This window comes from Pipistrellus kuhlii, unplaced genomic scaffold (assembly GCF_014108245.1).
Source record: "Pipistrellus kuhlii isolate mPipKuh1 unplaced genomic scaffold, mPipKuh1.p scaffold_m20_p_54, whole genome shotgun sequence".
Lineage (NCBI taxonomy): Eukaryota > Metazoa > Chordata > Mammalia > Chiroptera > Vespertilionidae > Pipistrellus > Pipistrellus kuhlii.
In genome coordinates this window covers 2,037,175-2,062,516 of record NW_023425556.1, presented here as the reverse complement: position 1 = coordinate 2,062,516, position 25,342 = coordinate 2,037,175, and the positions used below count along the sequence as shown (strand labels likewise).

Below are 25,342 nucleotides of genomic sequence, written 5' to 3'. Positions count from 1 at the left end.
GAGGAGGGATGGAGTTTTCTCTCAGAGCCAAGAGATCCTTGCTGTCTGTCACGGGGATGATGAGGCCTAGGATGATGAGGTGGGCTTTTGACCTGGCAGAGACAAACTGTAGCAATTGGCCCAGTAGAAGGGAAAGAAAACATTTCAGTTTTAATGACCTCTATTAAAATATAATTTTTCTCCTCAAGATTACCTCTATGTTTATCAAAAGAGCCAAATAAAGGCTAATTTATCTATTATATTTAATTTGTCCTGATTGTTTGCATAAACACAACAAGTATGGTAACTGACTACCTTTGCCAGAATTTCATGATTGAATCTTATTGTGCCCTGTAGGGCCAGGAAGCCAAGCCATCCAGCTGCCTTTAGGCCTGCCTGTAGTATCTGCTGAGTTGAGTGAATCCCTCACCTGCACAGCGACTCCACCTGGGCCCACACCCTAGGTTTTAAGGCCCATCACAGAAGCCCTCCTACTTGTCACTGGTACTCGTTTTACCTTGTCACTAGAGTGCATGGGGTTCCTGCAGGGACAGAGAGGTGCCCTTATTACTCCCCTTCTAGTCTGACTAACTGCCACTGATGGCAGGGTATGGGCTTGATACTCCAGCACCAGCCATTTTCAGGGCTACCAAGAAGGATACCAGGCTTTCCCCATGGCACTCTTATTGGCTTCAAGTCTTCAGAGTTCAGAGAGGGCTCTTTAAACATGATACTCTAGTCAAAGTTTCTGGTCAATAAAACCACTATTAGAAACCAGCCTTATTGAATTTATGCAAATAAATGTATTGCCATGATTTATTAAGCATTGCCAAATTTCAGAGGAATTATATAAGGAGAAAAATATACTGACCTGCTTTAAGATCTTCTGATTTTCCTTGTCAGTCATTTCTATGGATTCTTCAGAGTAATATAACTGTGTTCAAATGACAAGGAGGAATCCAAAATGTGCCTATATTCAAGTAGACAATTATAGCTGTCCTTGTAGTAGGGCTCTCCCTATTTGACTTGTCCTTAGAATTTAATATGGTCTCTAAGAGGGGTGACATGCCCTCTGAGAAAGGACTAAGGTAGCTTTATTGCTTTACAGGGTCTCATGTCACAGGACCTCACAGGGTCTGTAATTCCTGTAACAAAGGGCTGGTACTCACGACACTTCCCTCTGTTCCAAACAGGCCTTCCCCAGTTTCCTAATGTTGAGGTTTGTGCCAACCCTGACATGGGCATTTTCACACAGGCCTGCAAGACAGTAACATTGGCATTGTGGCCATCTTAGGTAGCCAAATCTTCTACCATATGTGACACATGGTAGGGCTATACAAATATCTTAGGGAGGTGACTAAAGTCTAATCTTGAACTTCCCACACAAAGCAAAATTGTCCTTGTCTTTCTGGAGTCATGACCATGAAGACACAGGCATTATCTAAATATATCATACAGTTTCCTGAAGGCCGCTGTCAGGGCTGTGCATGGTGGCCAGTTCTTCTTTCTAGCCACAAACACAGCCCGTCTAATTTCCCTGAAATTTATTCTGGCATGGGAAAAAGTTGTTTTGCTGTAAACAGGCAGCTTAACCCCATACAACTGGGCTTGGACATCTGCCTACAAAGCTGTAATTTATAAGTTTAACATGTGGTCTTAGGTCCTTCCAACCCAACAGGGTCTCTGCCATCCCTCAGTCAGACTCCTCCTCTCTTGGATATTCTCAAAATCCTGAAGGCTCCCTGGTCCAGGGAGAGTTCCTTTGCCTTTCCTTTGCTCTTTGACTTTTAAGCTGCCAGTCCAAAACAGCCAGAGTTGCAGTTAGAAACAGCCTTGAATATTACAAAGCGCTTCTGTGGCAGTGGCTTGGATATTAGGCCCCTTGCCTTCCCTCTAGTCCTCTTTGTGGCAGAGCAGCGACTAGGCTTCTCTCAAGGGAGTGCACTGGAAGGGGATCTCAGTCCCTCCTCTTCCAGCAACAATAAGTACTGAACCCTTTCAGTACATTTGCAAACAGGGAGCTTTCACTAGCTCTATCTGCTGCTTTCACAGATCCCAGGCCTGCTGCTCTATCCCTGGGGCTGCAAGGAGACTAGTAGCAGTATCTGGCTTCTGGTTTAACTGCTGGAGCCAGCAAGCCAAAGGCCTAAGTTTTGTATTGCTCACTGGGTAGCAGTGGGGCAGCTCTAGTGTCAGGTTAATGTCTGCTGTCCCCTGCTTTTCTTGCTGCTGAGGCTTCTTCCAGGGCCACTGTAGGCAGCTCAGGCATGTAGCCCCTCTAACCCCCTTCTTTCATCTGGCTCATGGGGGATGAGTCTGCCTAGCAATCAGTTTTCGATCTTAACCCCTACTCCAGCAAAAACGGTCTGCAACCAGTAAAAATAAACAAAAGCCTATCTCTCCCAGCTTCATAATTAACTGCTGACACCTCCCAGTTTTTTGCATTAACCATTTACTCTGTCCTTAGCAGGGGAAATAAGGCAAGTGGTCTGAGATCCTGTATAACCAGGTTTTTACATTTAAGGATACTTTTTTTCTTTTTCTTTCTGTAACCGTTGTTTTCCCTCATAGGTTTTTACTCAAAGCCTCTAGACTCCTAAAGGATCTTAAATCCTCATCTTTTACCACTCTTGGTTTCTCTGTCTACCCTCTCCCCAACCTGTCCCATGCCCGAGTCCAGTTGCTTGTCTCTCTTTTTGATTGTGAGTCAGAGGAAGATAATTCCTACAGAGGGAGAAATAGAAACAGTGGGAGTTTCAGACAAAACTACAGACTACTGCGGTAGCACTCCTCCCTTTTGAAGTCTGAGGCCCACAGACCTGTGGGGGAAAATGATTCTTAGCCTGGAAAGATAGAGGAGGATATGGGTGTGTAGGGAGATTTCTTGAGAACTGAAAGCCTGGATGGTCTCCTGAAAGAAAAGATCTTTAATCCAGTTACAGATGCTATTAGTATTGGGGGTCCATAGATAGTTAATAATAACTTCAGCCTTAGTTCCACCTTGGACTATGATGTCACAGCCAGGGTCAGGGCCTGTAAATCTCTCCTCCCTGTGGAGATGTAAGCCCTGCCCCTGGAAGTATCCGATCACCAAAAGAGATGAGAAAACCATAAATAAAAGTTCTTTGTTCTTTGAAATGTCACAAATTTATACTTTTAAAGTAACCTAGGACTTTAAAATTTCAATTTAATATAGCAAATTCACAGATCAGTACAAACTGAAACCCTTACTTATACAAAATTAGAGACATTTTTATAAGCTAAATGGGCTGATTCCCTTCCACTGTGATAGAGAGCAAACATCTCTGAGAAAAATAACTCAGCAGTGCTGCTTAAGACATTTGCAGACCATCACAGTAGGTCTGCCCTATCTTTAAATAAATTAAACAATAGAAAGAGATAACAAATACTCTCTTTAAACAAATTAAACAATAGAAAGAGATAACAAATACTCTCATGTGTACAGCCAGAAGGCACAAAGTAGCTTTCCCTACACATAGACCAGTTAATGACAGTTAATGAGCAAATAATTATGCCAAGACAGACAAACATCCATACTCACACTCTCTCAGTACACTAGCTCCAACTGAAGCTGAGCAGATAAATGAAACAATGCCCAACTCCCCAGACGGGCTTGGGAGCACTCCAGGCACCCATGCCCTGGAACATAATTCTTGACCAACATCTTGGTGAGAACCTACCACAGGAATTAAGACTGTATTCAGTCCCCCATTCTCAGTAGCAATTGACTAGTCACACACAAACAAACAACAGAGTGAACTCATAATTCCTTCATTCATCTCCAGAGTCCCACATTTATTATACTAGCTAGTCATAGTTTTTTTTTTTTTTTTTTTTTTTTTTTTTTTTTTTTTTTTTTTTTTTTTTACTTCTACTAGATATTTACCCAGAGTTTAAACAGTCACCTGATCCCTGACTCCTGATTAATTTGCCTGAGGAAGCTCTATGGCCTCTGTGGAGGTGATCAAGCTCCCCCTTCCACTCACTTGGAATGGGCTGAACTGATGGGGCCCCTACCTTACAGATTCTGTCAACAGGTCCAGAAGTGTCTGTCAACTCTCTCCAGATGCTGGATGGGTCCTGGGCTGAGGTCTGGGAGTGCCTGGAGTCCCCTGGTTCAATTCTGCTAAATCAACAGAGCAGCATCTCCCAGAGGCCTATCCGGCTCCCCAGGGCCCCTAACCTGGCCCATTCACCAGAGGCCAAAAAAGGTCAATCCTAGTAGTTCCTCGGTTCAGGAAACCAATAATGTTACAGAAAACCAAAGAAGAACAAAGCAATACTTAGAGAGATGGAGTTACATTTATTATGCGTGGGTCCAGAGGAAAATGTCTCTCCAATTCTGGGCCCCAACATGCAGGAATTTTCCCTATTTATATGTTTTTACCTTCTTTGTCTCCCAAATAAGGAGTGTTTCTGGTCCCTTTTGCAAGTTCTTAAAGAGCCCGTATGTACTAGGACCTTGAGACCTCAACTAGAGGTTTGGCCTGGTGCCAACCTTGTCTGGGGAAGGTTTAATGGCCTCTCTGAAGTGTGAGTAGCCTTAGCAAGCAAGAAGTTATAGAAGCCAAATAGCAGGGTTAAAATTTCAAACAACAGTTTTTATATAAGATGGATGCTTCAATTTCCCTTCATAAACCTTTCTACAACTTTCAGGAATACTAGGTTTAGAGCCCATTTTCTTTTACCCTCAAAATGTATCTCCATGCCTCATGCCTTCTATTATCAAATTGCACAATATCAGCTAATAGCCCTTAGAAGCCTCAATTTCCAATGATAAAAAAAGGCAAATAACCAGAATTTCTTAAATTGACCTTTATGAACATATTTTAAACACACTCAGTTTCTGGGCACACTTTTTAAAACTTATTTTTATTGTTGATAGTATTACAGATATCTCCCATCCCCTCTTCTATCCCCTCCTTCCAGCCCCTACTGTCACCCCAGACACACTTAATAAAACCCAAGATTTTACATTTACGATACTTTGAAATTCACTTTACAGACTTTTAGCAATAAAGACAAAATCAGGTGATCTAGCAATGAATTATTTAACAATTGAAATTAGTTAACTAATTTTTTTCAGATGACTAAGTTTATTCCTCCCTCCTCTTCCCTGAGAAACTTGTATTTTTAAAGATGACCTATATAAGAGGTTTTTTTAAAAAAACAAACAAACAGGTATTTGCATTTCAATGGTCCTAGACTTTAGTTTCATAAAGCCAATTATCTATAAGTATTTTGAACTAAACAGAGGAGATTTTCGAATGGTAAAAGGATTTGGTGGCTTAAATTGTTTCTGGAGCCACACCTCTAACCCAGTAAAGATTTTAGCCTAGAGTCTCTGAACCCTCAACTCTTAGTTCCACCTGGAGGACCCCAGAAAGCTCAAAGAAAGTGAGCCTGAACCTAACTTGAAAAAGAAGAAAAGATCATGATTTCAGTCAAAGGACAAGGGTCTCTCTCTTTCTCTCTCCCTCCTTTGGAACCAACCTGACAAGGAAAAGCCACAGGGAAAGGCCCGGTGCTCCTGGGGGCATGGACACCATCCCACAGTGGTGAAACAGAATTTTTGGTCTGGAACATGTGGCATTCCCTGCTCAGACTGATTGACACGCTCTTTGTCGGAGTCGAAAAATTTATCTACGGACTATGGGAGATGGCATAGCAAAGGTGGAAATTTATTAAAGAACAGGTACAGACTCCCACATGGGGAAAGGAAAAGATTTTCACAGCACAGACTCCCACGCAGGGAGAGGGAAGGAGTTGCACCAAGTCTCTGTTTCCACAGTTCATAAAGGCTGTAGATCTTTGTGCCTTGATATCCCCTCTGATTGGTCACTCTTTCCTTGGACTGGTTACTATACTAATTTCTGAGCTCAAAGGAGGACATTCACATGGACACATGAGGTTTTCTTTTCCTCCTTCCTTTTATTTTGTAAATAGACCTTTTGTTGTTTTCAGCTCCCTCATTCTATGGAAATGTACCTGTTGCAACTTTTCAGCCCCCCTATTCTATGGAAATATACCTTCTGCTGCCCTATGTTTCTTCCATGGTTCCCTTAATTTAAAAAATTTCCTAAACCTGTATTTTTCACCCCTAAAAATTCCTGTTGTAGTGGGGTACCTAGTGTAAACTTCCCCAGTCCATGACTGACCCATCCTGCCATGAGCAATAGCTCACCCACAGAAGGGCCAAAATCCTTACCTGCAATGAAAAAAAAAAAAAAAAAGCCTGATAAATGGCTTACTTATCTGGGGTCAAAAGAACAGTTGGCTTTGGAGTATGTCCACCCTTGCCTGCTGCCCAACTGCCTTGCCCCTGGCCCTTCCACATGGCAGCAGTTTCTCCTCTATGCAAGATGGCAAGAGCTCTGGCACTGCTGCTCTGCCACCTTCCTGCCTCCTGGGTCCCCAGCAGGGGTCAGTGGAGCAGCACCTGTGGAGAATGCGAAGACCATGGTCAAACTGGGAAGCAGAGACAAGGAGCAGCATGATTTCCCTGCTTTAGATGTACAAATTTCTAAAAAATAAATTCTACCACTGAAATGACTCACATCACATAGTACTTATCAGGAATCTGTGAAGTCTTGTCACCCTGGTCCAGTGAGCTGGATTCTCCTCCAGCTCCTTCCTCTCCTTAGCTGTGCCCTGTGTTCTGTAGATCTTGATGGAACCTCGAAAGATTCATCCAAAATATGGTTCTCAGGTCTGAGTCCATTGTCTTGCAAAATTGATAAATAAATTCTTAAACAAAAATGGTTAGAGGAAGTGTTGCAGAATTTACCAGACAACCGGAAAACACACAACAGGTACTCAGAAGATTCAGTCAGGGAAAACCCTTTATTTACAGATCTACTAGAATGGTGACTCAGGGGAGTCGGTTTCCAAAGCCTGAGTGATGAATATGGATGAAGCTTTCCCTTTATACCCTTAGTTTCTTTGTCCCTCAAATATTAATCAGGCTTCTGGACTTTTCCTGGGCTTTGCAGCCCTCCATGAGTTGGGATGGGGGAAGTGAGATTACTTTTAGAGGCTTGGCCTGTCTGGTGCTAGCACAGCCAATCCCCTCAGGGATCATGGCCTCTGTAAATCGGAGTATTCGGGACAATAGGTTCTGTAAGGCAGGACAGGCATAACAGATAAGAATGGAGTTAATTATCTGCTAGCAAGAGTGTGTGTCAGAATGCAGGTTACTGGCATAGATTCAGATAGCTACCCCCCAAATGTCTTATTTTGCCTTTCAGAAGCAAAGTTTATTGAGAGAAGCAAGTTCTGGAAAAAGTGCAGCTGGGGTTCCTGGAGAGTTCAAAGCAGGCTGGTGTCCAGAGCTTCCTTTCCATGTTGTAGTGGGATGTAGTTCAGCATCCAAACTAATGAAAGTCCATCAGTCCATGTGTGGAGTCCCATTTGGCCGTAAGCCACGTGGGCACATGGGAACATATTCCCTGCCACAGGAGACCCAGGAACCCAGTATGCCAGAGAGAGAAAAGAGAAGCAAATGTGCTTCTTGGTCTATGGGAAGATATATGCTTTCCTTGCTCTTCATTAATTCTTTATAAGAATTCTGCCTTAGTAACATCCTTGGAATTGGTATTATGTCTCACTGTCTTCTGATTAGTTATCTGCAAGCTGCCTGTCTTAGCAATATCCATACATTTTAAAGCTAAAGTCTCCCACACCCAGCAGTGTTGCTTTGGCAACTCCTGCCAGATGGATTCACTGGCTAAACATGTCCCCTGACTACTAGCTTCCTTTTGTCTCCTCATTATTAACTCTACCAAGTTCTTGCCAATTACTGATACATTTATTGGTTTATTAACTTAAAATCTTGTTAGAGATACAATAGTTTCTTTCCTAATTAGTGCTTTTGGCTTGAAGTTCTTTTATTAGGCCAGTCATTTAAGTATATGACAGCATTGATTTGATTGTCCTTACTACCTGAGAGTTCAATTGAAATATAAGATATATCATAGAGTCCTGACTTACACTGTATAGCTATACTACGCATATAATACAGATAAGGACATTTCAACCTTGTTTTTGATAAACATTGTACTTAGCTTTAAAAAGTTTAAAGGACAGATAAATAATTTTTACAGTTCCTTATGATATAGCTCATATTTAGCATGATATTGAATACTCATCTACAGAATTTAAACAGAAACATTATTATTTTTAATATATATTTTTATTGATTTTTTTTACAGAAAGAAAGAGAGAGGGATAGAGAGTTAGAAACATGGATGAGAGAGACATCGATCAGCCGCCTCCTGCACACACCCTACTGGGGATATGCCTGCAACCAAGGTACATGCCTGTTGCAGAGTTCCCGAACAATCAAACAATGCAGGAGGAGAGTTTGGAGAAACTCACTTTATTCATTGCACGATGGGCTTAGAGAAAATGAATTTAAATTCTAAGCAAAGCTATAAGCAGAATTTCCCTTTTTATTAAAGAGCCAGCCCTATGTGCATTTAGTGGTTATCTCGATGCTGGCCTTGAAAACAATACAATTCTATCCAATTAAAAAATGCACCTGGCATGGCATTAAGATTATGGGCATATCTAGTCTCTGGCCTACAAGGTCATACAGCTAAATTTATTATCATCATTCTTCAAACAGGCTAAAGCAGACTAGAAAGCAACATTTTATCTAAGAATAACAGCAGAAAATTCCAAACAGCAGTTTGTTACAAATAGGGGTTTCCTTCTCATGCCCTTCACCAGAATCGAACCTGGGACCCTTCAGTCCGCAGGCCGATGCTCTATCCATTGAGCCAAACCGGTTTCGGCCAGAAACATTATTAAAATAGAGACATAAAAACTACTTGAACAAGTGTAAAAACTGAAAATTAATTTATTTCTATTCTTCCATTAAAATCATGAAAGTCTTTGATGGTATCTAACATTCAGATGCCAATTAATTAAAATTTAGATACCAATTAGTAATTAAAATTTATGGCATAGGTAATAACTGAAGTTTTATTTTTTAAAGCTGGACAAATGGTTTCCCATTAAGCAGAATGGTTGTTATTTATAAAAGCCTACTCTTCAATGAATTAAATAAATTTTTGAACCATAAAATCATAGGTCAACTTATTCTTTGAGTGAAGAAAATAAAAATGATTTTGTTCCTTTCTTTATTAAAAATATCATTTTATGTCCATTTTTTTGTTAGACTCTTTAAAATGTTTATGGACCAACTAGGAAACATGTCTTCAAGTTCCAAGTGAGATTTTTAAAAATTAACATGGTTTTTATAATAATAACATTGGAAAATAAATCAAATCACCCAGAGAACCATTTCAATGTTTAGGGGATATGGAATTATAATCATTCTCTGTTCCTAACATCTTAGCATCTGTCTAGTACTTCGAAGAAATGGAGAGCTACTTAAAAATGGTGGTTGACCATGTGAGTGATTGGAAATTTTCCTCTTTTCTACTTTAGTTCTTCTTCTAGCTTTTTTAATAATCAAATTGGCACGAGAAAGATCAAAAGGAGAAAACCGTAATAATGTATGTACATTCAGGGGTCATGGGACTGGAGGACAAGTCCTACAGTTGACATTTACACTGAATGGCTAGTTTATTATGATCTCTGAATGCATAATAATCTGGCCACTCAGTGTATATCCCATATAATAAAAGGCTAATATGCAAAGTATCCCCTTGACCAGGATTTTGACCAGCAGGCAGGCCAGCCAACCGTACATGTCCCCTCCCCCTGGCCAGGCTTGCTGGACCCAAACCATTCACAAATTCATGCACTGGACCTCTAATATATATATTAGATTATTATGCATTCAGAGGTCATAATAATTTGGTTACTCAGTAAATATGCCATTCTGGACTAAGAAGGAAGTGGTAGTGATTTGGTCTTCAGGATGGTAGGCAATTCAGCGGTAAATGAGAAGGAGAAAACATTTGGTTAACAAATTTTTGCCAGGCCACCCAGAAACAATGGGTCACAGAGGGTAGTCAAACAAACAAACCTTATTAGATTTCTTCAGATCTGCCACACTTAGTACATATTATGCTAAAGTGGTAGCTCCCTTCCTGGAGCAGGCTTTTCTATCTGAAATTTTTAGGCAGGTAAGGAGAGGTAAAAGGTCTTATTAAGTCTATTTAAAAACAAGCAAACAAACAAACAAACAACAACAAAACACAAAACAACTCAACATAAATATTCCCCCCAAAAGGCATGAAGTGGGGTGGCACAATCTACTCCACCACACCTAGCTCTGTACATGCAGTATACATATGACAGTTGACACAGAATTCTTGTTTTGTTGTAATGCACCAATTTATAATGACTCACTATTTTCCCTTGCATAATAAATCCTCCCACACCTTCCTTGTTCCCATTCTGGAGCAAGTTTAAAACTAAATAAAATTCTGTAAAAAAATTGGAACAAAATAAAATTTAGTATATCATTTGGAGTATTTTCATGGTTTTCTATGATGTTCAATAACAACTGCTTTGCTCATGAAAAATATTCTAAGATAAAATTCTGATTATGAATATAAATGTTAACTTGACTACCACTCTATTAAGTACAGTTATATTGTGATCACAACTTATATTTATTAAGGAATAAGTAACTCAGTGCACTATTTTTAGGCAACTGGTGTAGAATGTGTAAGGGTGGGGAATGGAAATATTATTTAATAGTAATTACCCAAATCTTAATGCCCACAGCTAGTGAATCATATGTATTCCACAAAGAACATAATTGACCTCTGGCACAGAAAGAAAATAAGATAGTACAAACACTGTGAAATGAAACAAGAGAAATAAGGAAAGGAAAACAAATATTTACTTTGAAAAGATGGTGGAAGTTGTAAGTGGCAATAGGATTGTTCGCAGTAGTGAGAATAGCACCAGGTGTTAAATTGGTGGGATCAGACTGGACCTGGGTTCAGCAACCTCAGCACTTGAGTTCTGGCTAGGAAAGAATTCAGAGCCAAGACTCCAACTATAAGAGAATGTTTATTTTAAAGGTCACAGGGCACAGGAAGTAATGTGCCTGGGGGTGGGGCAGGGAGGGGATTGGAAGGGAAAAGAGAGGGTCTGCTCTCAGGAGGTAGAATACCTTGGGTGGTGTTCCTAAGGGCTTTTAAGGGTGGGGATTTTAGGGAAAGTGTCATCCATGTGTTTTTGCTTCTTTTCTGGGCCTCAAGCTGAAATACAACTAAGGGATAGATTTTATCTTTAGGGACATAAGCTTCTGAATTCAGCTATAAATTACTCAGGCATGTTTGTTTGGCTATCTGACTCAGTTTTCCCATTCTACTTGCCAAGGAATTTCCCTAGCATCTTAATATCCTGCCTCAGAATTAATTTTATTTAACAAAACTTATGTAAACTTACTATGTACCAAGTAGACTCCTAAGCAATTAAAATATTAACTCATTTAATTCTCATTACAAACCTATCACTACTATTATACCTATTATTAACCCTGATTAGAAATGAAGAAGTTGGGATTCAGAGAGATGCTAGTAAGTACCAAAGCCAGGATGCAAACTCCTTGAGTCTGGCTTCAAAGTTCCTTTAAAAAAACAACAACATATGACAATTTCCAACTAAGAGTGGACAGCAAAAATGAACGTGGTCCCTAGAAAAAGAAGTATTTTAAAAGAAGTCTCTCTGGTTTTAAACTAACATAATTTTCTACTCAGAACAATTGCACATATGTTCATATGATAAATTAAGATTACCCCTCTTATGATTCTGGCATGAAAATTGAGGAACAATAAAGACATGGGGATCATAAAGAATATGAGGTATTAAACAAGAAGGAAAATGCAGTTTTTAGAAGTATTAAATCTACTATAATAATCCTTAATGAAAACATTTCTGCAAGATGAGAAAGACTATTTACCACTGCTAGAATTCCCAAAGTTTTAAAGAATTATCTTGTAATCTTGGAACAGTAGCTAACAGGATCACTCATTCAATATGTTAACAATAAATTTATTTGATGAAGGAATTGCTACACTAATCTCATATTTTACCAAGGTATAGTTAAGAAATCTACAGAGGTTTGAATAACCAATTTTCATAAAGTAAATTTAGCTCTTATAATTCTTTCATATTCTAAATGACCTACACTCCACACAGAATAAGTCACACAAATTTAATTTTTTTGTTTGAATTTGTTTTTAAATAAAACAACTACAAAGTTTAGATGCTCAGGTTAAGGTTGAATACCAGTGTCTTTACTTCTCTTGCCAGGAAAAAAAAATAACTCAAGAAAACTGCCTTCTTAGACTAGGCATAGCTGAATCAATTGCTAGACTACACTTAGGCAACATTTTGTATTGATTTCAATATGTGTCTACTTGCTGTGTTTCTTCTTTAGCAACAAAAGTATCTTGAAAAAAAATTATTGAGGTCATGAAACTAATGCCATTATAGTAACCTGGTTATTATTAAGGAGGAAAAAGGAGACCAAATAATATATGCATGCCATTTATACAGCTTTGCTGAAAAGCTGCATTTTAACTTAGACACATGCCCAATAAGTTCTGAGTGACATGTTAAGGTGCACTCCTGTAAAGCAGACCTGGGAGGAAATTGGTGGACAGGATGGGTGTTGCCACAGCAAATTCACCAACCTAATAATATATAAAATTCTTGTCTACAAGGACTGGGTGGGATCTTGGGACTTCTGTTGCAGGAGTCTGCACTCCCATAGTCCCATATGGCCCACGTCAGTGTACTAATGGACTTTGATTAGCTTACATGCTAAACTATACCCAGCTGCAACATAGAACAGAAGCTCTGGACACTGGCCCCATTTTTGGCTCCACTGGAACTCCAGCTGCACCTTTCCAGGACTGGCTTAAGGGCATGGGCCTTTACAACCTGAGGAATGTTAACTTCATCCAAATAAAGCCTTTTTCCATATGTCATTCTTCCAAGCTCATCTTAGAAAATTCATTTTCTAAAGATATTGTAAGAACTTCCACCTCACTCCTAGGAGCAAGAGGGAAGTTTGACTAACAAAAATGGGAAACTGTACATGATGGTAATAATAGCTTCCTTTAGTTGTTAGCCTCAGTTTCACATCAGATAGTACTTTTGATAATGTTCTGTAGATATACACCTATTAAATATTTTGATACACTTCATAATTCATGTTTTCATGAAAGCCCAAAGTCTTTATCTTTTGGCTTGAAATTCAGGAAGTGTTTTTGTTGCTATGTTTTCTCTATGTGTGTTCTATAAGAATGTAAGCTATTATGGGAAGGATCAAGGATCAGAATTTCTTCAAACCATAACATAGGAACTTAAAAAAAATCTTTATTGATTGAAGTATCACATATTTGTCCTCATCCCCTCATTCCCTCCCAAACCCCTCCCCACGTATGCTCCCACCCCCCTGTTGTCCATAACCACTGGCTAGGACCACATGCATGCATACAAGTCCTTTGGTTGATCTTTCCCCCTTTCTCTCACCCTCTGCTACCCTCCCTCGGAGGCCCAACAGTCTGATCAATGCTTCCCTGCCTCAGGGTCTGTTTTTGAGTTATTTTCATCCTCCAAGTTTATGTTATGGAAGACCTTAAAATGTCAAGCCAAGTTTAGATATAACTCTTTAGACCAGTGTTTCCCAACCTTCTCTCATGATGAGAATCACCTGGTGGAGTTGTTAAAACACAGATTCCTGAATCCCAACTAAGAAGTGCTAAACTAGAATTTTTGGGAACATATAGGTAAAATTGTATACTTAACTAGTGCTCTAAGACAGATTTTATATACAGAGCACTAAGTTAGGTATGCAATTTTACCTATATGTTCTCAAAAATTCTAGTTTAGCAGTTCTTAGTTGGGATTCAGGAATCTGTGTTTTAACAACTCCACCAGGTGATTCTCATCATGAGAGAAGGTTGGGAAACACTGCTTTAGACAATAGGAAGCCTAATTTAAAGGAAAAAACAATCAACATGCCCTGATGTGGCATTATACAAAGGTGTAAAGTTTTATTTTTAGACATATGGAAAATACTCAACATTGGGAGTCCCAAGATTTAGCCATTGTCCTTGACCTTTAGTGGTGTGTATATTTTACTTTTAATAGTTAATAAATTTTATTTTAAGTGACTCCTAAAAGCATCATGCTGGCTGCGTTCTCTACATTAATTATTTCCTTTTTATTGTCTTTAATTCTTTATAAGCAGTTTTGCTGATGTGTATCTATTAATAACCACATTTTTAAGTTGAGAAAACTAAGGTGCATAGAGATTAAAAAATGTGCCTCAGTATTCTGATTCTAAGTCCATCAACTTTCCCCCAAAATACATTGCTTCCCATTATTACAATTATTTTTAATGAAGGGGACCAAAGTTTTGCCATCACAAAAACTATACCTTTGGGCATATTGATTTTTTAAGCTGATCATTAAGAAACAAAATACTCAAAAAGAACCTTTTACCTTCCCCCTTTCCTGCCTAGGAGATCAGATGGTAAGACCTGGTCCAAGAAATGAATTTTAATCTTAGTATATTAGATAGAAAAGCTGCAAGCAGGAGTCTGTTAAGTACATCCCTCTGATGTTCCACTGTTTTTTAGGATGCCTAGCAGGAATTTGCCTTCATTTGTGTTCCACTGTCCCTCAGCTACCTAAAATTGCCTACTTTCTTTATAAACTTTGTATGTATTTGTCCTATTAAATCTATCTCTGTTATATTAGCCCAGCTCCGTGGTCAGCAAACTGCAACTCAAGAGCCACATGCGGCTCTTTGGCCCCTTGAGTGTGGCTCTTCCACAAAATACCATGGCCTGGTGAGTCTATTTTGAAGAAGTGGCATTAGAAGAAGTTTAAGTTTAAAAATTTGGCTCTCAAAAGAAATTTCAATTGTTGTGCTGTTGATATTTGGCTCTGTTGATATTTGCCAACCACTGGCCCAGCTAGAAGAATTTGCAAGGTGGAAGAAAAATATATATATTTGTAGCTTTCACAATAAAGAATGTCTATTCAGTGAACCTGCATCCCAAGCATGGCCTACAATCCCAATGATTGCTTTGGCATGTTAGTGAATCTCAGGTAGCATAGTGGATTTGTGCCATGGCTACATATACAAGTCATATGAGCATGCACAGTAAATGGGGAACATTTTTCAGAAGCTCTTGAAAAACAAAATATTAGCAACCAATTTTGAAAAGAATTTTGAAACTATGATGTTAATTTCTACTGATTATTACAGGTTTTAACATAGAAAATAAATATATACTTTTTATTTATTTATTTTTAATTTTTTTTGTTTAAGGTATTACAAATAGTAGTACACATGTATCTTTTTTTCCCTACTGACCTCCCCACAGCCTCCCCTACCTCAGCACTTGCCCTAGTCCCCTCTCCCCCAGTGTCTTGAGTGTGTTGGTTGTGCTTATTTCCATGAACACAAGTCCTTCAGTTCATCTCTTACCCCCTCCAACCCTAGACTACCTTCCTGCTGTAGTTTGATAGTCTGTCAGATGCTTCTTTGCTTCTGTTTATTTTTGTTCAACAGGTTGTAATGATCTTTATTATCCATAAATGAGTGAGATCATGTGGTATTTATCTTTCACCAACTGACTTATTTCACTTAGAAGATCCATCCATGCTGTTGTCAATAGTAAGAATTTCTTCTTTTTTACAGCAGTATAGTATTTGATTGTGTAGATGTAGCATAGTTTTCTAATCCACTCATCTGCTATTGGGCATTTAGGCTGTTTCCAACTCTTAGCTATTGAAAATTGCTTAGCTATGAACATAGGGGTGCATATATCCTTTCTGATTGGTGTTTCTGTTTTTTTTTGTTTTTTGTTTTTTTTTATATTCCTAGAAGTGGTATTACTGGGTAAAATATGAGTTCCATTTTTAATTTTTTTGAGGAAAGGCCATACTGTCTTCTCTTCCACAGTGGCTGCACCAGTATGCATTCCCACAGGCAGTGAAAAAAGATTCATTTTTCTCCACATCCTCTCCAGCAGTTGTCATTAGTTGATTTGGTGATGATATCCATTCTGACAGGTATGAGATGATACCTCATTGCTGTTTTGATGTGCATCTCTCAGATGATTAGTGACTTTGAGTATGTTTTAATATGTCTCTTATCTTTCTGAATGTCCTCTTTCAAAAGGTGTTTATTTAGGTCCTTTGTCCACTTTTTAATTGGGTCGTTTATCTTACTTTTGTTAAGTTGTATGACTTCCTTGTAAATGTTGGAGATTAAACCCTTATCAGAGATAACATTGGCAAATATGTTCTTCCATGCAGTGAGCTTTCTTGTTGTTTTGTTGATTGTTTCTTTTGCTGTGCAGAATCTTTGTATTTTGATGTAGTTGTATTTGTTTATTTTCTCTTTAGTTTACATTGCCCTAATAGCTGTATAAGTAAAGTTTGTTTATGTGTGTATCACATTTATTGCTTTGTGGATGTTGTACCCATCCTTGCAACCCGGGATAAATCCTACTTGGTCATGCTGTATGATCTTTTTGATGTACTGCTGGATCTGATTTGCTAGAATTTTGTTGAGGATTTTGGCATCTATGTCCATGAGGGATATTAGCCTATAATTTCTCTTTCTTTGTATTGTCTTTATCTGGTTTTAGGGTTAGGTTCGTAGAAAGAGCTTGGAAGTGCTCCTTCTACTCGAAGTTTTTTGAACATTCTGAGAAAGACAGGTTTTATTTCTTCTTAGAATGTTTGATAAAACTCCCCTGTGAACTCATTTGGTTGAGGGCTTTTGTTTGTTGGAAGTTATTTTATTACTGCTTCAATTTCCTCCATTTATTGACCTATTCAGATTTTTTTTTTATTCCTCCTAGTTGAGTTTTGGAAGGTCATATTTTTTTTAGGAATATGTTCGTTTTTTTCTAGGTTAACCTGTTTGTTGGAGTAGAGTTGCTCATAGTATATTTTTATGATTCTTTGTATTTCTGTGGGGTCTGTTTTATTTCACCTTTTTCATTTCTTATTTTGTTTATTTGGATGCTCTCTCTTTGCTTCTTGATGAGCCTGACTAGAGGGTCATCAATCTCGTTTATCATTTCAAAGAACCAGCTCTTGATTTCATTGATCTTTTGTATTGTTATTGTTATTAATTAATTAATCAATCAATTTATTTATTTATTTATTGGTCTCTATGTCATTTATTTCCACTCTTATCTTTATTATTTCCTTCCTTCTGATCACACTGGGCTTTTCTACTTTCTCTCTTTCTAATTCTTTAAGTTGCAGAATTAGATGGTTTATTACCAGTTTTTCTTGTGTTTTGAGGTAGAACTGTAATGCTATGATCTTCCCTCTCAGGACTGCTTTCACTGTGTTCCAAAGATTTTGGATTGTTGTGTTTTCATTGCCTTTTGTTTCCAGGATGTGTATTTTTCTTATTCTTTGATCTATTTGATAAACCACTCACTATTTAATAGTGTGCTATTCAGCCTCCAAGTATTTGATTTTTTGTGATTGTCTTTATCATAATTGTTTTCTAATTTTTACCATTGAGGTCTGAGAAGATGCTTGATATGATTTCAATCCTCTTGAATTTGGAGAGACTTTGCCTATGCCCTAATATGTGGTCAATCTTTGAAAATGTCTCATGTGCACTTGAGAAGAATGTATATTGTATAGTTTGGGGTGAAATGTTCTAAGGATGTCAATTAAGTCCACCTGATCTAATGAGTCATTTGAGATTGATGTTTCTTTGCTAATTTTTTTGTCTAGAAGATTTATTCAGTGATGTTAATAATGTATTAAAGTCTTCTACTATGATTGTGTTGCTGTCAATCTCTCCCCTGATATCTTCCAGAAGTTGTTTTATGTATTTGGGTGCTCCTGCATTGGTGCATAAATGTTTACTAGAGTTAAATCCTCTTGTTGTATCGATCCCTTTATAATTATGACGTGTCCTTTATTGTTTCTTGTTATGGTCTTCACTTTGAGGTCTATTTTGTCAGATATAAGTATTACTATCCTAGTTTTGTTTTGTTTTGTTTTGTTTTCATTTCTATTTGCCTGATATTTTTTCCATCCCTTCATTTTCAGTCTCTGTGAGTCCATTTACTTAGGTGGGTCATACATGTAGACAGCATATAGATGGGTCATATTTTTTTTTTATCCATTCACTCATTCAATGTATTTTATTGGAACACTTAATACATTTATATTTAATATCATTATTGATAGGTACTTGTTTGTAGCCATTTCTGCACTTTATTCCCGTATTTCTTCCTCCCTTTCTGTTTCTTCTTTTTACATCACTCCCTTTTTCTTGCATTGCTGCCTATGTAGTGATAAAAGTCCCTTAGACTTTTCTTAGACTTTTTTTGTCAGCAAAGCTACTGATTTCCCCTTCAATTTTGATTGATAGTCTTGCTTGATAGAGTATTCTTGGATTCAGTCCTTTGTTTTGCATCATTTTGCATACTTCCTTCCATTCCCTTCTAGCTTGATGTGTTTCTGTTGAGAAATCATTTGACAATCTGATGAGGGCTCTTTTGTAGGTAACTATCTCTCTCTTTCAGCCTTTAAGATTCTCTCTTTGTCATTAACATTTGCCATTGTAATTATGACATGTCTTCTTGTGGTTCTTTTGGGATTCATATTGCTTGGGACTCTGTACTTGTGTGACATTTTTCTGCCCCAATCAGGGAAGTTTTCTCTCTTTATTTCTTCAAATAGATTTTGTTATCCCTGCTGCTCCGTTGTCCTTCTGGCAGTCCTATTATATGTATGTTACTTCATTTCTTGTTATCCCAAAACTCTCTTAGGTTCTCCTCCTGGTATTTAATTTTTCTCCAGTTGCTATTCAGATTGAGCTTGTTACTCTACCTTATCTTTCCTAACTCACTAATTCGGTCCTCTGCTTCTTCTAGTCTACTGTTGAAACCTTCCATGGTGTTTTTTATTCTAGCTATATCTTTTGATTTCTTTCTGATTTTTGCATAGGTTGTTGATTTTCTCATCTATCCTGTGTGTGAACTGTAGGAAGATTACTCTGAATTCTTTTTCTGTCACATTGCATGCTTCATTTCACAATTTGCATTTCTTGCAGATCCCTCATTTTCTTTCCTTTTTGGATTGTTGTTTCTCCCCATTCTTACTATCACCAGAAGGTTCTAAAGAAAAGTTGTGTGGGCCTGGTCCATGTGCAGTGGGAACTTTGCACCCACCCAACTGTCATTGAAGAGCTCAGATACCAAGACTTATGGCTGGTGTAGGTTGGTGGGAGCCACACTCGCCCAGGATTAGAGTCACCAGCGATCAGTGTGGCCTGGTGTATACACCTAGAATCAGGGACCCTGCCTGCGCTGCACTGAAACAGACCATGCTGGCATGTGCCCTGAAAATCAAAGTCTCCTAGTGCATTCCAGAAGTCAGAGTTCCCCTATGCTCACAACAAGAATTGAGTATCAGAGTCTCTGTTTCTTGGTACGGCCTCACACAGAGACCAGGGTCCCTGTGTGTGCATGTACCAATAATTGGAGTCACTGGTCTTAGTGTGATTTTACTGGGAATAAGGGATCCTAGCTGCATGGGAAGAGAAATAGAGTCAAGTCACTGGTGTTCAGTGCTGCCTTTTGCCCAAAGAATCAGGATCCTGGTCATTTTGGGTGACTAGTTTCATAGTAGCACTGTGTCGGAAGGAGGTACACTCTTGTGCTGTGGAAAACAAACTCCCATGTGTGCTTGCCCAGAATCAAAGTCAGGTGGCACTGCCACCCTGTGTGGGTATGAAGTTTGATTGCCTATTGTGTTGTGGGGAACAGATTCCCAGTGTCAGAGTGCTCTCAGGCTCAAATTCCTGTAGCTTCTCTTAGGCCTGTAAGAGGGGAGGGTCTAGCAGTTCCTATGGCACATGCCATGAGCCTGTGGGTGGGGGATGGGCTCTGTGACTCACGAAAATCTGCAGCCAGGATGTCTATTCTTGGTGTCTGTAGGTCTGAAGCAGTGGTCCCACTTCTCTGTCCCCAGTGGCTGCAGGCTTCCTGTTTATGTCTGAGACCAGACTTGGTGGTGCTGAGTCCAGGATCCTAGTCTGAAGCAGCTCTGTTTTTCAAGATGGTGTGGTCTCTGTGCCCACATTGGCCACCCCTAGAGTGTCTGTGGTGGCAATGGGGCTCTACTGTGTAAGACAGCCAGGTTTGCCAGACCCTTGGAAGATCTGTAGAACTTAACTATCTATAGCTCATACACACACACACCACACATGTCAACACACTCCTCTATCTCTCCCTCACTCTCTCACACTCTCTCCCTCCCTATCTTCCTGCTGGTCACCATCTTCAGAATCAAAATCATAAATTTGTACTTTAAACAGCATTTAAAACAACAGTAATTCAAATGAGTAAAATATAAATTCTCTGTTTTTGAAATATATAGAAGACAGCAAGGGCTAACATTTTTTTTTACCATATTAATCATTTCTTTACATAGAATTTGAATTATGATTCACCAGCCTGCATGAGTCTTCGAGCAATGCCTAGCACCCAAGCTAAAACAAATTGTGTTTTTAAAATATATTTTTATTGATTTTTTACAGAGAGGAAGGGAGAAAGATAGAGAGCTAGAAATGTCGATGAGAGAGAAACACCGACCAGCTGCCTCTTGCACACCCCCTACCGAGGATGTGCCCGCAACGAACATACATGCCCTTGACTAGAATCGAACCTGGGACCTTTCAGTCCACAGACAGACGCTCTATCTACTGAGCCAAAATGGTTTCGGCAACAAATTGTGTTTTTAAATGCCCACAGGGGAATACTATAAAGTTGGCTTAACTTCCAGAAGTCAAAGACCCTGAACTAGTGTGTGGGATTATGTAGAAAAAGAATTTAAGCAATGCTAATATTCATGGTCTTGCAACCATATGATAGGGTTCTATTCATAGAAATACTTTGGCCAATAGCTCTCCCATTAGCTATCTGTGAAGCCTTGGGCCAGTGATAAAGTCTTTTTATTTGTCTCTGTATCTGTAACATGGGAATATTTATGCAATTTTCATAAAATTGTTGTTGTTATTGAATGAGAGCATGTCTTCTCTCTCCCAGTTGCTTCTGGGGGTGGGATTCTTATGATATACTGAGAAAAGGAATTTTCTGAGACACACATTGGAGGATGCAATATGGAAGAAAGCTTTATTTCCATGCAATTACACTCCTGGTTTTCCAAAGTCCCAATTTCCCTTAGTCCAGTCAAAGAAGGAGTATAGCTGAGATTTCAGTAGAACTAAAATAACAGCCAGTGACCAGAGTTTCCTTTCCATTTTGGACCTAGGTCCAGTTCAGCATCAGGCTAACTATAGTCCATTAGCCCATTGCAAATAGGAACCACATGTCCATGGGCCATACAGGTAAATGCAAGAGAGCCAAGAGAGCACATCCCAAGCAACAAAAGAGAAAATTCCTTTAAGGGGTTATACCAAATCTTCATGCCATTGTAGTGGCCACTCCCATTCTGGCCAACCAGCTCTGTCCCCAGGTGGATTGATAGAAAAGTACCTTCTTTATGTCACCCCAACTTTACTGGCATGTATCTATTTTCCATATGTGATTCCTTCCCACTGTGTTTTGCAGATAACATGCCTATAATGTTTAGTCTTCCCTTTGATTTTTTCCTGTTACTAATAACTAGTTAGTTACAATAGTATCACTATGAAAGCTAATACAATAGATTCTAAAGCAAACACATAGGTGGTCAATAAAGGAAATATCAAATTCCTTTTTTCTTTCTCCAATCTCATCTCAAAATTAGAAGGTAAAACAAGAAGCAAGGGAAAATTATCATAATATGAGCTGGGCAAATGAAACTGGTATTAAGAAACATGGACATTCAGCTGTGGATGTCCCACCCCAACACATTGATTTCTGCACTTAGATATTATGATTACTGGGCATCATAAAGAACTTTATGATGAACTGAAGATCAGTTCTTGCCCAAGGTAGAGTTGGCTTTCACAATCTGCTTTTATAAAAATATAAATATATTTAAGGGATATATAATGGCAGGGGGCTGCTTAGTATGATGTGGAAGTGTTTCATCTCAGACTTTTGACAGATAACAATCTTAATAATGAATCTTCCTTTCCAGGAATTATTTATTTAGAACACATCTGTGTCACGTGTGACTAAAAGGCACTAACTTAGTCAAATAGCAATTTAGCAGGTTGCATGCCTCTGAGAATTTAAAGATTTTCCTTTTTCCTTTGTTTACTATTTTCTTTGACTTTAGAGTAGCAAGTCCTTCCCTGTTTCTATCTCCATCTCATAATTCTTATTGTCACACACTGTAGAGCATCCTAATCCATCCTAATCCTATATCATAGCCCTTCTCTATGATATAGAGTTCTTTTATATGTTGTTAACTAAAGGTATTGAAAAAAAGAGTAAGACAACTGAAGAATTTCTACTTTATGGGTAGAAAAGTAATTTTTATTCTACCCTTCTAAATTCTTCTGGTTGGTCTAATAATTAAATTGTCATAAAACAGATTAACAGAAGACAATAACCAAATTTATCTTGCATGTACATACAGGGATACCATAGGACTATAGGACTCCAGGACAAATTGGACACTTGAGACATATATCATCTTGAACTAAGGAGAAAGTCCAGTAGTAGTTTGGACTTCAAAGGGAAGGTAGAGAATTCACAGGTAGATGAGAAAAAGCAAATATTTTGTGAACAAATTCTTGCCAGGCCATCCAGAAACAATGGAGCACAGAAGGGAGTCTAACAAATAGACCTTGCTAGGTTCCTTCAGGTCTGCCAACTTTCGTTCATATTATACTAAGGTGATAGCTCCCTTCATAGAACAGTTTTTTCCCCCCATCTGAATTCCTTTAGGCACATAGAGGGGAATGTGTAAAAGGTCATATTGAGTCTTTTGTTTTCCTGAAAAATAATAAGCTTAAACTAATCAATATTCCAAAAAAGGCAGATTTTGGGGTGGCAAAACTCTGGTTCCCCCTCACAAGTAATACTGAAATTTCCACCAGGCTTCTTCGGCAAAGATCTTTTGTCAGGATTGAGTTACCTTAGAAAGAATTCACAAGAGAGTTTCCTAATACAATATTTCATATGCATATTCTTTACAGTAAGATTGCAAAAGCAAATCACCTGGCCGATAGCTGTAAAATTTCTTGTTTATTTTTATTTATTTATTTACTTATTTTTAATTTATGTAATTTCTTTATTGATTAAGGTATCCCATATTTGTCCTCATCTCCTCCATGCCCATCCCAAACCCCTCCCCACACATGCCCCCATCCCACTGTTGTCCTTGACCACTGGTTAGGCTCATCTGCACCCAAACAAGTCCTTTGGTTGATCTCTCTCCTTTATCCCCACCCTCCCCTAACTTTCCTCTGAGGTCCCACAGTCTGATCAATGCTTTTCTGTCTCTGGGTCTATTCTTGTTCATCAGTCTATGTTGTTCATCATTTCCCCTAGATGAGTGAGATCATGTGATACTAGAAATACACTTATAAGAACCGAAAATGAAATAAGCAATAATGGTTATGCTGAGAGGCAAATGAATCAGTCTATAGTGTGTTTCTTTCTGAGCCAACAGTTTTTTTGAGTCCCCCAATTCCTATGTCAACCAGTTCTTTATGTGCACATGTCAGCAATGATATTTCAGTTCTGGATGGTGAACAAATAGTGGTAATGCAGGTCCTCCACTCTCTGGTTTGGTCCTGGGCAACCTTCAGCGACTCACAGCTGCTGACTGCTTGTATGGCAAGGCTTTGTGAGCATCTTCCATCTCTGGACTGTTTCTCTTCTGTCATCATGGCTGGAGCACTCCTACCAATTCCTCTCTATTGGAGGAATCCACATGGTCTCAGAGTTGTTTTCTGAAAATATACAACACATTCTCCACCAAAAGTTAATAAAAATATTTTCTATAAATTTGACTTGGGGTCCTTTTTCATTTGTTGCCCAAACAATTTTCCTTTGTCTTGTTTGACACCATGTATGTTTTACATGGGTGTCTTGCTGTTGGTATTACAAATGAAAGTTAATTTTCTAAAGTAAGAATTTCCTATATGTAATTTACTTACAGGATATTTTTCCTCACATGATATTCTTCTACTATCCCCCTTTTTATTTAAATAGTAGGAGGCTTTTGAAAATTTTGTAATATAATCTTGATAGCTTTTAAATTTTATTATTTTTTTGCACTAAAATATGATTGCTTTCTGTTAATTACATGTTACCCTATTTTACCATGAGATTAATTACCAAAAAAAGTTTAGTTAACACTTTAGGAACAGCTTTTTGTCCAGTACAATTGATTTTTCTAGAATATTAGCTTATTTCAATTAACCAATTTAAATCAGTCTGAAAACTAGACTACCATTCTACTGTCAAACTCAACACTCTAACAACAATCTGATTTTACCGTGTAAATATTAGGGGAAAGGATTATTTGCCTTTTTGAGTAGGCCCCAAACATTCCTGGTACTAGGCTGGGTTTAGATATCAAAAACCCCAGTTCTCCACATCATGGGTACAAGACAACTCAAACAAGTCTTGTTGCAGTGAGAGGGCAGCTGCTATAGGCCAAGTCTCTGTCTGTTATGTGGGTCCTGATTTGAGCTGGGAATTGGAAGGTAAGCAGCCATGGAGGCAGGAGACATCCCTCAGAAGGGGTGAGGGTTCAGGCCCCTGCAAAGTTAGGGGCTTGAGGTCTGTGCCCCACCTCTGTTGACCCCCAAGTTCGCTCCTGATGGCCCCTCTGCAACTGTACCTGTCTTAGGTTGTTCCTTTCCTGAGGAATCTTATCCATCTTTGTCTAACTAGCCATTCTCTGGGTCTAAGCATGATAATGTAAGGTTCAGTTTTATCTCCTTGGTAGCCTACGCCCCAGTGGTTTCCACTCCCAGCACCTGCCTTGGGATTCCCTTGCCTGCGGGCAGGGCCTGGGCACTGATCACATATTTTGTGAAACCCAGGTTTCTTCTCCAGGGAGGGCCCAGCTCACCCCACTGGGCAAGAGACAGATCCATGCTACCAGCCATCAGGAGGCTTCAACCTCAGCATGAACAGAAAGCTCAGGCAACAGCTGTGGGCAATTTGATTGTGAGAAGAAGGTCCCTCTTGGCCAAAAAGACAAGAGCGGCCAATAAAGAATGCTCAGGTACCTTCCCAGGGGTCCTTGTACACAGTGGAAGGGATTAAATTCTTTGATGTCCTTTTTTAAAATATATTTTATTGATTTTTTACAGAGAGGAAGGTAGAGGGATAGAGAGTTAGAAACATCCCTGAGAGAGAGAGAGAGAGAGAGAGAGAGAGAGAGAGAGAGAGAGAGAGATCAGCCGCTTCCTGCACACCCCCTAACAGGG

The 25,342-nt window shown here is 38.8% G+C and overlaps 1 long non-coding RNA gene across 1 annotated transcript; it reads right to left on the bottom strand.

Annotated features, from left to right (window-relative positions):
* Positions 1 to 730: 730 nt before the first annotated feature.
* Positions 731 to 23,783, bottom strand: LOC118706729. Its single transcript, XR_004984109.1, has 3 exons — positions 23,769 to 23,783; positions 22,135 to 22,137; positions 731 to 888 (listed from the first exon to the last, which is right to left on the bottom strand). It is a non-coding gene; the product is annotated as an uncharacterized LOC118706729 (long non-coding RNA).
* Between the last annotated feature and the right edge of the window lie 1,559 nt (positions 23,784 to 25,342).